The 14,812-nt window shown below is 46.9% G+C and overlaps 1 pseudogene; it reads left to right on the top strand.

Annotated features, from left to right (window-relative positions):
• The first annotated feature begins 13,114 nt into the window (after positions 1–13,114).
• LOC100606011 lies at positions 13,115–14,362 on the top strand (annotated as a pseudogene).
• The last annotated feature ends 450 nt before the right edge of the window (positions 14,363–14,812 follow it).

The following is a 14,812-nucleotide window of genomic DNA, read 5'->3' on the forward strand; positions in this document are numbered from 1 at the left end:
TCCTGACCCACCCACCACTCAGCACATGGGCAAAGATAAATTAAAAGAATGAGGGGAATAAAAGGGAGTCAGCTGTGAACTGGGAAATGAATCAGACTTGGAAATAATTAGCTCACATACGCGGTGCCATTTCTAGGTGTTCCCAATGTTAGGTAACTACAGCACCCTAATGGTGCTGGTTCCGGGTTCTTCTTCCTCAATGCAAGCCCGCCAAAGGAAAAACCAATCAGAGAGAGGTGTTTTTCCCTCCTCGCTCTAAGCCCCACCCCAACCAATCACAAACATCCACGCAGCCCTCCTGAGCATAAAAGAAGCAAACCCCCCACCCCTCGCTCTCTCTCTCTCTCTCTCTCCTGCCCAGCCCAGCCTGCTGCCTCCAATAAAGATCTCTTGGCTGAGCCGGTGTGCCATGGTCTTAAGTCTGAGCATCACTCTTTCATTGGTGCCGTGACTCGGATTGGGACTCCCCGCCTCCGGCGGGACCCCAGTCCCCCTCAGACTCAGACCATGCCCCGGCTGGCCTTTGCCCAATTTCCCGTCCGCCGAACAGCGCATCCACCACTGGCTCCTGTTTGGTAAGTCCCCTTCCGTAGTCTGCCGCCTAGTCCTATACTGTGGCGACAGACTCCTGCTTCCCTTCCTCGACCCGCAGGGAACGGAGTTTTCTCCCTCTCCTCCTCGCCCCTCCGGCCTGAGCCTCCACCCCGAGCCTCCGCCCCATGCCATACTGTTGGCTACATACAAAAATCTTGGTACCAAGTGGCTCACGGTCCCTCGGCCATGCTGTTGGCCCTTCAGTCCCTTCGCCTTGGTGACGACCAACCGAAGGCCCTGAACTTGATTACAGTGTTCGGCTAACTAGGGGACGCCCTCTTAGCCCTCACTGCCTCTCCGTCCATGGGAGGCTCCGCATCCCTGCCGGCCGACTCCCCCCTAAAATGCCTTCTAGACAATCTGGCTACCCTAGGCCTTGCCGCTGACCTCAAACCTAAACACTTAATCAAATTCTGCACGCAAGATTGGCCGACCTACCCCTTAGACAACCAAAATGAATGGCCCCTTATGGGACCCTAGACCCTGAAATTCCTCAGGGCCCTTACAATGATTGTGCACACGGGAGATTGGGCAGAGATCCCCCATGTTCCTAACTTCTCCTATTAGACGATAAGCCTCACCTCTTTCTGTCCCTGTTAACCCTAACCACAACAAGTGTCATGGCTGGCCTCCACTCCAAAAGCCTTTCCCAACCCCCTCCCCTTCCTACTTCCGATTTTAACCCTGCTGACGAACTGCCTCCATATCACCATCCTCAACCTCGCCCTCCCACCACCGCTCCGCCACCAACAATCCCCCCCCCCCGCCCCCGCCGGCTCCTTCAACTTCCCTTCAACCCCTGTCTGCTCCTCTGCCCAGCCCCCCGGCCACCCGCTCCCGATCCCATCTCCCCGTCCTGGCTCCCCTCAGGGAGGTTGCAGGTGCCAAAGGTATTGTTCACGTCCATGTGCCCTTCTCCATGGCAGATCTCTCACAAATTGAAAGACGCCTAGGCTCATACACCTCTGATTCAGCCTCATACATCAAAGAATTCCAATACCTTATCCAAGCCTACAGTCTTACCTTCCATGCTATTTATATGATTCTTTCCAACACCCTCCTTCCCGAGGAACATAGGCGAGTCTGGGAGCAGGCCTGTACCTATGTAGATCAGGTTCACCAAACAACTCCAGCCCTACCCATCAGAGCGCAGGCAGTCCCTGAGCATGATCCTGGCTGGGATTATAACTCCCAGAACGGTGTCACAGCCCGAGACCACTTTGCCACCTGTTTAATAACAGGTCTCTGAAAGGCAGCTCAAAAGGCAGTCAATTTTGAAAAACTCCACGAAATCATCCAAGAAAAACATGAAAACCCATCTGCCTTCCTCGCCCGCCTTACACAGGCACTCCAGCAATACACCAATATAGACCCCGAAGCCCCCGACGGCAGGCAACTTCTCATGTCCCGTTTCTTCGCACAAAGCTTCCCAGACATTCGGGCCAAACTAAAAAAGCTAGACAGAGGTCCCTTTACCCCGCAGACTGAGATCCTCGCCACCGCATTCAAGGTCTATCACAACCGTGACGAGCAGGCAAGGAGGCAGAAGTGCCAGATGTTGGCTCAGGCCTTCAAGGCCTCAACCCAGCCTATCAGACGCCATGCCTCTATGTCCACCACTCACCGCCAACCCCCCAGACCCTGCTTTAAATGTGGGAACGAAGGTCATTGGGCCCGTCAATGTCCTAATCCTAGGCCCCCCAAACGACCGTGCCCCAAGTGCCAACAGTCCGGCCACTGGGCGACCGACTGCCCCAGCTTCCCCGGGGGAGCTGGGCCAGACCCCCGCCCCGAGGCTGATCTCATTGGGCTGGCAGCCTACGACTGACAGGGCCCTGGGATCTCTTCCCCGACACACACTATCACCACGCAGGAGCCCAGGGTACCTCTTACAGTGGATGGGCGTCTCGTCATTTTTCTCCTTGATACCGGAGCTACTCTCTCGGTTCTGCGGGAGTATTGGGGTGCTGTCTCCACCTCTGGCCCTCCCATAGTCGAGGTAGGAGGCCAGACCATGCGGCCAAAGACCACCCCACCCCTAGCATGCTCTTTCTCTGGTCATCTCTTTTCTCACAAGTTCCTAGTTATGCCCCAGTGTCCCCTTCCTTTATTTGGTAGAGACATCCTCTCCAAATTTGGGGCAGCTATTACATTCAACCCCACAGTGCTCCCAGACTCCACCTCTCTCCTCGCTGTAATCTCCAGTCCCCCAGACCTGCCCAGCTCTCTGCCGCCTCTGCCGGCCTCCGTTAACCCCACGTTTGGGATGTAACCACCCCTTCCCTAGCTCACTGCACACCCGTTAAAATTTCCCTAAAAAACCCCAACCACTTCCCTAGTCAACCTCAGTATCCTCTTCCAGCTACTAGCCTCAGAGGCCTGCAGCCCCTCATTTCCGAACTCTTATGGAAAGGATTCCTCAGGCCTACATACTCTCCGTTCAACACTCCCATACTGGCAGTAAAAAAAACCAACGGAAAATTTCGCCTGGTTCAAGATCTACATCTCATCAATGACGCTGTCAGGCCTATCCACCCACTAGTTCCTAACCCCTACACCCTCCTCTCCTCTATTCCACCTGACACAACACATTTTTCTGTCATAGACCTTAAAGATGCCTTCTTTACCATCCCTCTCTCCCCACAAGCTCAGGATCTTTTCGCCTTCACCTGGACAGATCCAGACACTTAACAATCACAACAACTCACCTGGACAGTCCTTCCCCAAGGGTTTCGAGACAGCCCCCACATCTTTGGACAAACCCTAGCTGCAGATCTCAGGTTACTGCAACTCCCTCAGTCCACCCTCCTGCAATATGTGGACGACCTTCTTCTTTGTAGTCCTTCTCTAGCAGTCTCCCAGACTGACACCGTATCTCTCAACTTTCTGGCAGACAAAGGATATCGAGTATCTCCACTCAAAGTCCAACTCTCCTCCCCCCAGGTGATCTATTTAGGGGTCCTCCTGTCCCACAACTCCAAGGCCATAACCATAGACCAAAAATGTTTTATACGGAGCCTCCCAGTTCCCAAAACCAGGCAGGAACTTCTTTCGTTCCTCAGGTTAGCAGGGTATTTCAGAACATGGATTCCTAACTACTCTCTCTTAGCAAAGCCCCTCTATGACTTGGCCCGCAGAGCCCCGTCCGAACCCCTAGACACTGCTGTTACTCAACCCTTCCAGGCCCTCCAACAGGCACTTCTCAAGGCCCCCGCCCTACATCTTCCAGATCTCCAGAAACCCTTCACCCTATACGTACATGAACAAAAGGGACTGGCCCTAGGTGTCTTAGGTCAGTTGCAAGGGCCTTCATTTGCCGCCATCGCATACTTGTCCAAACAATTAGATCCCACAGTCAAAGGCTGGCCTCCATGCCTCCGCGCCCTGGCGGCAGCCTACCTTTTACTCAAGGAGTCCAAAAAACTCACCTTTGGGGCAAACACAGTCATTGCCTCCCCTCACCACCTTAAAGACCTCCTCACATATAGAAGCCTACAAACCCTTCCCCCTTGCTGTATACTCTCTCTCTTAGTCTCCTTTCTGCACGATCCAACTATCTCCTTCCAGGCATGTGCCCCCCTCAACCCGGCCACTCTCCTGCCAGTCAACCATGACCTCCCCCAACACAATTGTAATGAAATTCTGGAATCTCTCCTTCCTTGCCCATCTCACATCAGCGAAGGACCCTTACCCCACTCTGATCACACTGGTTCACAGATGGCAGCTCCTCCATATCATGAGGCCAACGCCTCACGGGATACGGTGTGGTCTCACTGACCAAAACCATTGAGGCCAAGCCTCTGCCGCCACATACCACCAACAAACAGGCAGAGCTAATTGCGGCTACCCGCACCTTTGAACTGGTGGCAGATCATACACTCACACTCTACACAGACTCCAGATATGTTTTTCACATTCTGCTCTCTCACGCCACCATCTGGAGAGAGAGAGGATTACTCACGACCAAAGGAAACTCAGTCACCAATGCCTCTCTCCTCTCCCACCTCCTTAAAGCCTCACTACTCCCTTCAAAGATCGGCATTGTCCACTGCAAAAGCCACCAGACCGATTCTTCACCAATCACTCAAGGTAACAACAAAGCCCGATCATCAGGCCCGAAGAGCAGCCCTCTCTAGTCTCCCTCCCACCTTTTTAGCAACACTCTCAAGCCCACTCGACCCTTCCCCCTCCATCGTCTCTAGACATACCCTCTTCACTCATCTATATTCCATTTTTCACACCAGCCCCCAGGCTCTTAAAACCTTCCTGTCTTCCTTTTTCACGCTAACACCCTCTGATCTTCAGTTCCTTCAAGACCTCACCTCCAACTGCACTATTTGCCAGAGGACAAACCAAAACACGCCCTTAAAACCCGGCCCCTTTCCAACCCACCAGGCCAGAGGACATATCCCTGGTAGCGACTGGCAACTTGACTTTACCCACATGCCCCCAGTCAAGAAATTCAAATTCCTCCTAGTCTTAGTGGACACATTCTCTGGGTGGGTTGAAGCTTTCCCCACCACCAACAAGCCAGCCACTACAGTCGCCTCACTCCTCCTCACCGAAATTATCCCACGGTTTGGAATACCCTCCTCCTTCCAGTCAGACAATGGCCCAGAATTTGTCTCCCAGATCTCACAACACATTGCGACAGCCCTAAACATCCCCTGGCACTTCCATATTCCCTATCACCCTCAATCTTCAGGCAAGGTAGAGCGTACTAACTGCTTCCTTAAAGAAACTCTCACTAAACTCTCTCTCGAACTACATCTAGACTGGACAAAACTTTTACCCTTAGGCCTCTTTAAGCTGCGAGCACTCCCAAAAAAACCCTCTCTAATCTCCCCTTTCGAGATCATGTACGGCCGCCCCCCTCTTCCTCCAGGTACCACCCCGTTTTCCAGTCCTCTCCCCTCCGACATGCACCTTCCCCTCTTTACCTTTATTGGGTCACAATTATGGAAGCAGCAAGATCTCATACTCCCGGATACGTCCAACCCTCACCCCCCCTTCCCTCTATCCCCAGGCCAGTGGGTTTACTATTGTCTCCCCCAGCCTTCCCACACCCCTCAACTAACTCCAAAATGGACGGGGCCTCTCCAGGTAGCGCTTTGTACCCCTTCCGCAGCCAGGCTCCAAGAATCTCCTCACCGCTTAACTCCTTGGCTTCACATTTCCAGGTTGAAACCAGCCGCAGGTCCAGACAGCCCAAGAACCAGGACCTCCGCCTCACACTACGTCTCTACCCCTATACCTAACCAACCCTTAAAAATCCGCATTTCCAAGGTTCCTTCCCTCCCACCTATCCCCGAAGATTAACATGCTGCTCCTCCTCCTCGTCTCTACAGCCTTACTCTTCTACTCCCCCTCCCTTTCGCAGGCCCCATACTACTTCTTCACTCTCAAGGAGACACACACTCAAGGCCGTAGGGTTCACACAAATGTTCTTAGTTATACCAATTGTTCTCTCAATGCCTCCAGCATAAATCTCACCATCCCTTATCTAACCATGATAGATAACCATTGGACCACGGCTACACAAATTAAATTTGCACTGTGCTTCAAACACCAACAGACCGACCAACAGTGCAAAACACAGTGGCCTCAATGCTATGGCTGTCCCTGGCGCTATTGCCACATGAACTGGGCAACGGACTGGACCCTCGGCAAATCCATCCGGCCCTCAGCTCAACCCTTTCTGTACTATACGCGAAGTAATGGGTTTATGAATATTAGCTGCGGCATCCACATTTCTGACACAGCCAATTCAGTCTGGGGAGAAGGGGTGACTGGAGGCATCTACCCTAGCAATGCATACTCCTACCCAGTGCAGACCCTTACCATCACCCGCACTTACAAACCCCTCCCAAAATCTCGCTTCCCGGCATCTCCGGCGACATCTCTCAAGCTGCCGAAGACCTCCTCCAGCAGCTAGACTCCTCCTCCGTTTCCATCTCAGGACAGCAGTCCGGCTCTTACTTTTACAGGAAGGAATCCAACTCTTAAACGCCTCTAATATCTCTCCCTCCAACTGCTTCCTATGTGCCAGCCTTAATAAACCGCTGCTTATTGCTGTTCCTGTCACCCTCCCAAACACTACCAACACTTCTGATCATTCACCACCCCCCAACACCCCCTTAATATCCGGTGTTCCCCTCTTCAATACGTCCCAGGCCGTTACCTGCTACACAGACTCCCCTGAATCCTTTTCCTTCTGCAATACCTCCACCTCCTACCCTAACTCTTCCGCCCCCAATGGATACTTCTTCTGGTGTAACCACACTCTTTACAAAACAATCAATTCCTCCATCAATACCACCTGCTTCCCCGTCACACTCCTGCCACAACTTACCCTCCTCTCCCTTTCCGAAGGGACTACCGCCTTCAACCTTAACCAACCTCCCATAAATAGGCCCCAAGAAAAAGACGGGCTGTCTTTATACCTGCCATCCTTGGCCTCTCCCTTGCACCCTCCCTTCTAGGCTCCGCTCTAGGGGCCACCTCCCTCGGATACGGAGTCTCGCAGGTTAATGAATTAAAGAAACACCTAGAATCCACTATTGAACAAACTGCGCAGTCACTAGCCACCCTGCAACGACAAATCACCTCTTTAGCCGGAGTAGTCCTCCAAAACCGCAGAGCCCTAGACCTCCTGACAGCTGAAAAAGGAGGCACATGCATTTTCCTCCAAGAAAGCTGTTGTTACTTTATTAATGAGTCCCAGGTTGTCGAGACTAACATAAAAAATCTTAATGACATAAGACAAAAACTCCTCGAAACGAATACAGGCTTCTCACTTTGGGACACTCTAAAAATGCCTCTTTTAGCTTGGGTCCTACCATTTCTCGGACCCCTCCTAGGAATAGCGGCCTTTCGTACCGTCCTCCCCTGCCTAATAAAGTTCATGCAGCAACGAATCTCCTCCTTATCTAACCAGACTTTTAACCAGCTTCTCATCAGGCACTACCAACTCCTAGCAACCGAAGAAGATGACCAGGACTCACCTACCCATGGCCTCCACCTCCAGGACCTGTAATTTCTTAGATTTCCTCCAGGCGCTCCAAGAAGATACGTGGCTCATAGCAGATCCTTCCCTGCCATACGGATGGCTCGCGTCCATAGATGACCTCTACTTACAAGGGACATTTTTAGACTTCACACCCCGGGAAGTGTTCACCTTCAGTGCCGTCTTCCTTGGCCTCCTGCTATTGTTCGGCCCCTACAGTCCTCCAATATCCCTTCCCACGACGCCCCCGTTCAGCAGGAAGTAGCCAGACGAACAGCGACGCCCACCTCCCCACTTCTTAAAAAACAAAAAAGGGAGGAATGTTAGGTAACTAGAGCACCCTAATGGCGCTGGTTCCGGGTTCTTCTTCCTCAGTGCAAGCCCGCCAAAGGAAAAACCAATCAGAGAGAGGTGTTTTTCCCTCCTCGCTCTAAGCCCCACCCCAACCAATCACAAACATCCACGCAGCCCTCCTGGGCATAAAAGAAGCAAACCCCCCACCGCTCTCTCTCTCTCTCTCCTGCCCAGCCCGGCCTGCTGCCTCCAATAAAGATCTCTTGGCCAAGCCGGTGTGCCGTGGTCTTAAGTCTTAGCGTCACTCTTTCACCCAAAGCTCTTTATTATTTTCCTCATTCCATTCTCCCTTAAACTTTATCTCCCAGTCCAAATCAGTCTCATTTTTGTTGCAAGGTCTCCTGGTCGGGAATCTGAGCCTGGCCCCTGAAGAGCAAGAATTTTCATCTAAATGCAGCTTGCTTGTGGAAAGAAATCTGTTAAATGAGCTTTTTCAGTGTCTGCCGCTGCTGTTCATTTGTTTCCCTTCAGTTTTTCCCCAGTTGGTGCTTATTCCCTTTAATTTTTTACAGCAACTCGTACCTCATTCTTGGAATCCACACTCTCTTATCCATACTGTCCAAATAGAAAAAGCTGTGAAAACTAAGTTTTTTCTTAAACTGAATGGAAAACCGGAACTCACATGAGGCTGTTTATAATGTCAGTTTATCTCACTTACTGTGAATTTTTGTGTTTTGTTGCAGAGACTTAAATGTGTTTATTAAAGGATGCTGCTTTAGATCCCCCTGGAGATGGAATGCAATATGCAATATATGCACTGTATTATCTTTCTACAATCCAAAAATTTCAAATTCCAAAGCACATCTGGGATTGCAGAGCTGTAATCAAGAATTTGCTTCTATAATGGAGATAAACTTGTTCAGCTGCTGGAGGGATTGGGGTTAAATTTAAGCAATAGTCTTATGGCCATAAGAGTTGTTAAACACAAATATTGTCTCCCAAAGACTATGTTAGGTTGAGAGATCAAAATCAATCAATATTTAACCTAGAGTTCAAACTTAAAAGTCAATTTCTAGCTGTCTACAGGACTCTGACCCTCACATATCAGATCTTTTTCCTAGTGGTAAAGTAAGGGGGTGGATGGGGAACGCAACTCAACACACTGGGGAGAGAAGTCATCAGGTCAGAAAGAAGAGAAAATAAAATGTGAGTCTTTTGGCAAATTTTAGGTTTTTTGTTTTTTTTTTTAGACAGATTTTTGCTCTTGTTACCCAGGCTGGAGTGCAATGGCACAATCTCGGCTCACCACAACCGCCACCTCCTGGGCTCAAGTGATTTCTCCTGCCTCAGCCTCCTGAGTAGCTGGTATTACAGGCATGTGCCACCACGTCCAGCTAATTTTGTATTTTTAGTAGAGACGGGGGTTTCTCCATGTTTGTCAGGTTGGTCTTGAACTCCCAGCCTCAGGTAATCTTCCTACCTCAGCCTCCCAAAGTGCTGAGATTACAGGCTTGAGCCACCATGCCCGGCCTTGGCAAACTTTTGATGTGTCTGAAGCAGGTAATAAGAACTTAGTTCCAGGAATGGGTTTGGTGTGGATTTCATAAATGACTGGGTTTTTCAGAGGGATGGTACCCATTTACCTCCTACTTAGGAGGCTCCTCTTATGGGACAATAAAGAGCTTATAAGACTCCAAACCAAGAAGCCATGTGTTTCACTCACTTGAACTTTAAAGACTATGAGCTTTAAGCTTAGCCTCACGGGCCATATTGTGTAGAGAAGTTGTGGTAATTAAACCAAACTTCAGATTATTGATTCTCTACCTTTGCTGCATATGGGAATTATTCCCTAGGAAACTTTCAGAAAAAGATTAAGAGCTATGTCCTAGCCAAAGAGATTTGGATTTAATTGTCTGGAGAGCTCATTGGCTATCAGAGTTTTTAAAGCTACCAGGTGATTCTAATATGCAGTGATGACTGGGAATCCTGCTTTAGAAGCCTCTTAACAAATCTGAAGACTTTTATGTACGATCTTTCAAGATACTTTTTGCAAAGGGCTTTACAAAGACGTTGATAAAGCTATCCTAGTGGACACTGCATCAGTTAGCTATTGCTGTGTAAGAAACCACCCGAAATGTAGTGGCTTAAAGTAACATCACGTATTTTTTTCTACTGGTCAGCAGGTTGGCTCCATAGATTCGGCCTGGCTCTGCTGATTTTGGTGGATGTCAATTTGTGAATCAGCTGAGGACTAGCTAGTCACAGTGTGGGAAAATAGACGTTTTTATGGGAGTAGCTATAATGCCATGTTGCAAAGGGCTTGAATGAAGGTGACAAGGAGTATTGGGGCCATTTTGTGAAACTCTGCCAAGATATAATGAGATAACCTAAAAAGGTCTCTTTCAAGCCTCTATCATTTGTCATTAATACTCTTTTAACCAATGAGTGGTGGCTTTCACTAATGACTTATTGTGAGGGCATTATTTAGCAGTGTCCACTTTGGCTTCTCTTTCCCCCAACTTTTAAAAAACATGTTACATTTAAAAAAATTGTGCATTTTAGAAAAATCAGAAAGAACAATAAGCACCAGAAAAGGTATTTTTCACCCAACCATAGGTAAACACAGTTCATATTTTGGTGTGTATCTTTCCAGATTTTTTGACTTTTTTTTTTTTTTTTTTTTTTACAAAGATAGGATTATATCCTAAAAGTACAGTCTGGTACAAATTCTGACTCTACCAGTTACTAGTCTTTTTTGTTTGATTTTGTTTTTTTTTTTGGAGATGAGGTCTTACTCTGTCACCCAGGCTGGAGTGCAGTAGCATGATCTTGGCTCACTGCAACCTCCACCTCCCGGGTTCATGTGATTGTTCCACCTCAGCCTCCCAAGTAGCTGAGATTCCAGGTGTGTGCCACCATGCCCGGCTAATTTTTGTACTTTTAGTAGAGGTCGGGTTTCGCCACGTCGGCCAGGCTGGTCTCAAAACTCCTGGCCTCAAGTGATCCACACGCCTCAGACTCCCAAAGTGCTGGGATTACAGGTGTGAGCCACCGCACATGGCCAGGTTTTTGAGACAGGGTGTCACTCTGTCACCCAAGCTGAAGTAGAGTGGCATGATTATGGCTCACTACAGCTTCTACCTCCCAGCTCAAATGATCCTCCCATCTCAGCATCTCAAGTAATGTGGACTACAGGCATGTACCAACATATACAGCTAATTTTTATATTTTTTTGTAGAGACGGGGTTTCATCATGGACCTAGGTTGGTCTCAAATTCCTGGGCCCAAGCCTTCCGCCCACCTTAGCCTCCCAAAGTTCTGGGAGCCACTGCACCCAGACTAGTTACTAGTCTTCTAAATGTGGACAAGTGACTTATCCTTATTGTTTCAGTTTTTTTCTTGTAAACTGGTAATAAGGCCTAACTCATAGACTATCATGTGGGATAAATGAGTTAATGCAGATTATTTATTTATAATACGTAAAAATTATTTATGTATTTAGCGGGCGCCTGTAGTCCCAGCTACTCGGGAGGCTGAGGCAGGAGAATGGCGTGAATCAGGGAGGTGGAGCTTGCAGTGAGCCGAGAAAGCGCCACTGCACTCTAGCCTGGGCAAAGAGCCAGACTCCATCTCAAAAAATATACATATATATTTATGTATTTAATAATTTGAAAAAATATTTTTTCATTTTTATTTGTACAAATTTATGGGGTACGTGTGCAATTTTGTTACATGCATAGATTGCATAGTCAAGTCAGGGATTTTAGGGTATCTGCCACCCAAATAATCTACAGTATATCCACTAACCAATTTCTTATCATCCTCCCCCTCCTATTCTCTCACCCTCACAAGTCTCCAATATGTGTTATTGCACTCTTTATGTCCAAGTGAACACTTTTTTTAGTATCCACTTATGAGTGAGACCATGTGATATTTGTCTTTCTGTGCCTGGTTTGTTTCATTTTAGATAATGACCTTCAGCTCCATTCATGTTGCTGCAAAAGACATGTTTTCATGTTTTCATTCTTTTTTATGGCTGAACAGTATTTTATTGTGTGTGTATATATATATACATGTATATATATACATGTGTATATATATATACATGTGTATATATGTATATATATACACATGTATATATATATGTATATATATATACATGTGTATATATATATGTGTATATATATATACACATGTATATATATATGTATGTATATATATATATACATGCCACCTTTCCCTTATCCATTCATCCATTGATGGACAACTTAGGTTGATTCTACGTCTTTGCTATTGTGAATGGTACTGTGATAGACATATAATATAGATACAGGTATCCTTTCAATGTATTGATTTATTTTCCTTTGGGTAGTGATATGGTTTGGCTCTGTGTCCCCACCCCAATCTTATGTCGAATTGTAATCCCCATGTGTCCGGGAGGGACCTGGTGAGAAGCGATTGGATCATGGGGCAGATTTCCCACTTGCTGTTCTCATGATAGTAAGTGATTCTCATGAGATCTGATGGTTTAAAAGTGTGTGGCACTTCTCCCTTCACTCTCTCTCTCTCCTGCTGCCATAAGAAGAAGGTACTTGTTTCCCCTTTGCCTTCTGCCGTGATTGTAAGTTTCCTGTGGCCTGCCATCATGCTTCCTGTTAAGCCTGTGGAATTGTGAGTCAATTAAACTTCTTTTCTTCATAAATTACCCAGTCTCAGGTAGTTCTTTATAGCAGTGTAAGAACAAACTAATACCAAAAGTTGGTCCCAGGGAAGTGGGGCATTGCTATAGAGATACCAGAAAATACAGAAGTAACTTTGGAACTGCATAATGGGCAGAGCTTGGAACAGTTTAGAGGGCTCAGAAGAAGACAGGAATATGTGGGAAAGTTTGGAACTTCATAGAGACTTGTTGAATGGTTGTGACCAAAATGCTGATAGCCACATAGACAATGAAGTCCAGGCTGAGATGGTCTCAGATAGAGATGAGGAACTTATTGGGAACTGGAGTAAAGGGCACTCTTGCTATGCTAGAAAGCATAAAAAGCAGCATTGTGCCCCTGCTAAAGGGATCTGTGGACTTTGAACTGGAGAGAGATGATTTAGGGTATCTGAAGGAAGAAATTTCTAAGCAGCAAAGCATTAAAGATGTGGCCTGGCTGCTCCTAAAAGCCTATGCTCATTTGCATAAAGAATGAGATGGTCTAAAATTGGAACCAACAAAAAAAGAAGAAAAAACCAGAGATGTTTAACTTTTCAGCCATTCACTTAATTCATGATCCCCAAGATTTTGCAGAAAAACTACCAAAGCAGCTTGAGTGAAGTAAGGAGAAGTTTGAAGTGAAGATGATGCTCAGGAACCTCATCTCCAGATTGGTGGGAATTCATGAGCTCTTCCTCTTCATTTTCTATCCTTTTTTCAAAGGTTTCTGCAGCCCCACCAAAGAGAAGTAACAAAGATCCTCTGTTTGCTGCACAAGCATTTCATCACCTAGTACCCCCAGAGATTATTCAATCATTGCTTATGACTGTGGCAAACAATTTTGTTACCGACAAGAACTCTGGAGAAGTCATGACAGTAGGAATCAATGCTATAAAAGAGATAACAGCTCGACATTCTCTGGCCATGTGACTGAAGAACTTCTCCAAGACCTGGCTCAGTATAAAACACACAAGGATAAGAACGTAATGACGTCTGCTAGAACTTTGATTCAGCTCTTCCGAACACTGAATCCTCAGATGCTGCAGAAGAAATTCTGGGGTAAGCCTACAGAGGCCTCCCTAGAAGCAAGAGTACAAGAATATGGAGAATTAGATGCTAAAGATTAGATTCCAGGAGCAGAAGTTCTGGAAGGTGAGAAAGAAGAGAATGCTGAAAATGATGAAGATGGATGGGAAAATACCAGTCTCAGTGAGGAGAAGGAGGATGCTGATGGTGAATGGATTGATGTGCAACACTCTTCCAATGAAGAACAGCAAGAAATCTCCAAGAAGCTGAACAAGATGCCCATGGAGGAGCAGAAAGCCAAAGCTGCAGCCATCGGCACCAGCCAAGTTTTAACTCAGGAAGACTTCCAGGAAATCCGCATGGCCCAACTGAGAAAAGAACTTGATGCTGCCCCTGGGAAATCCCAGAAGAGGAAATACATTGAAATAGACAGTGATGAAGAGCCCAAGGGTGAATTACTTTCTCTTCAGGACATTGAAAGCCTTCATTAAAAGCCAAAGTCTGACAAAGAGACAAGACTAGCAACTGCAATGGCTAGAAAGACAGACCGAAAAGAATTTGTGAGGAAGAAAACCAAAATGAATCCATTTTCCAGTTCAACAAAGAAAGAGAAGGAGAAACAGAAGAACTTTATGATGATGCAGTATAGCCAGAATGTCTGGTGAAAAAATAAGCGTTCCTTCCGAGAAAAACAGTTGGCACTACGAGATGCAATTTTGAAAAAGAGAAAAAGAATGAAGTAACTTCCCAGCAAGTTTTCCATTCCAAGAAGAATGCTAAGTTTGTGTCACTACTCTGAAAATTGGTAAATCAAGCATGTCTGTTTACATTAAAAAGTCCAGAAGCACTGTATTGTGAAAACTGCTGAAAATATGGCAGCAATTTGGTGTTTTTATTTTGGAGACGGCTAATGGTGGGAATGTTAATGTAAACAGTGGTTGTAGTGTAAAATCATTTCATTTATCATTCATGCAAAAAAAAAGTATTGAATGCCTATTAATTGTCACCATAGATATGAAATGAATGATCTGTAACCCCTTCACTCAAGGCATTGACAGCTTAGCTGTGGTGGTGGACACACATATGTGTATTTACAGCACAGTGTACATAGTTCTCACTAGAGGTAGCTCCATATTTCTATGAGGTCACTCAGGCCTTTTGGACTAACTCTGTGGGGATAGGAGTTATATATT

Source organism: Nomascus leucogenys, chromosome 11 (genome assembly GCF_006542625.1).
Source record: "Nomascus leucogenys isolate Asia chromosome 11, Asia_NLE_v1, whole genome shotgun sequence".
Classification (NCBI taxonomy): Eukaryota; Metazoa; Chordata; class Mammalia; order Primates; family Hylobatidae; genus Nomascus; species Nomascus leucogenys.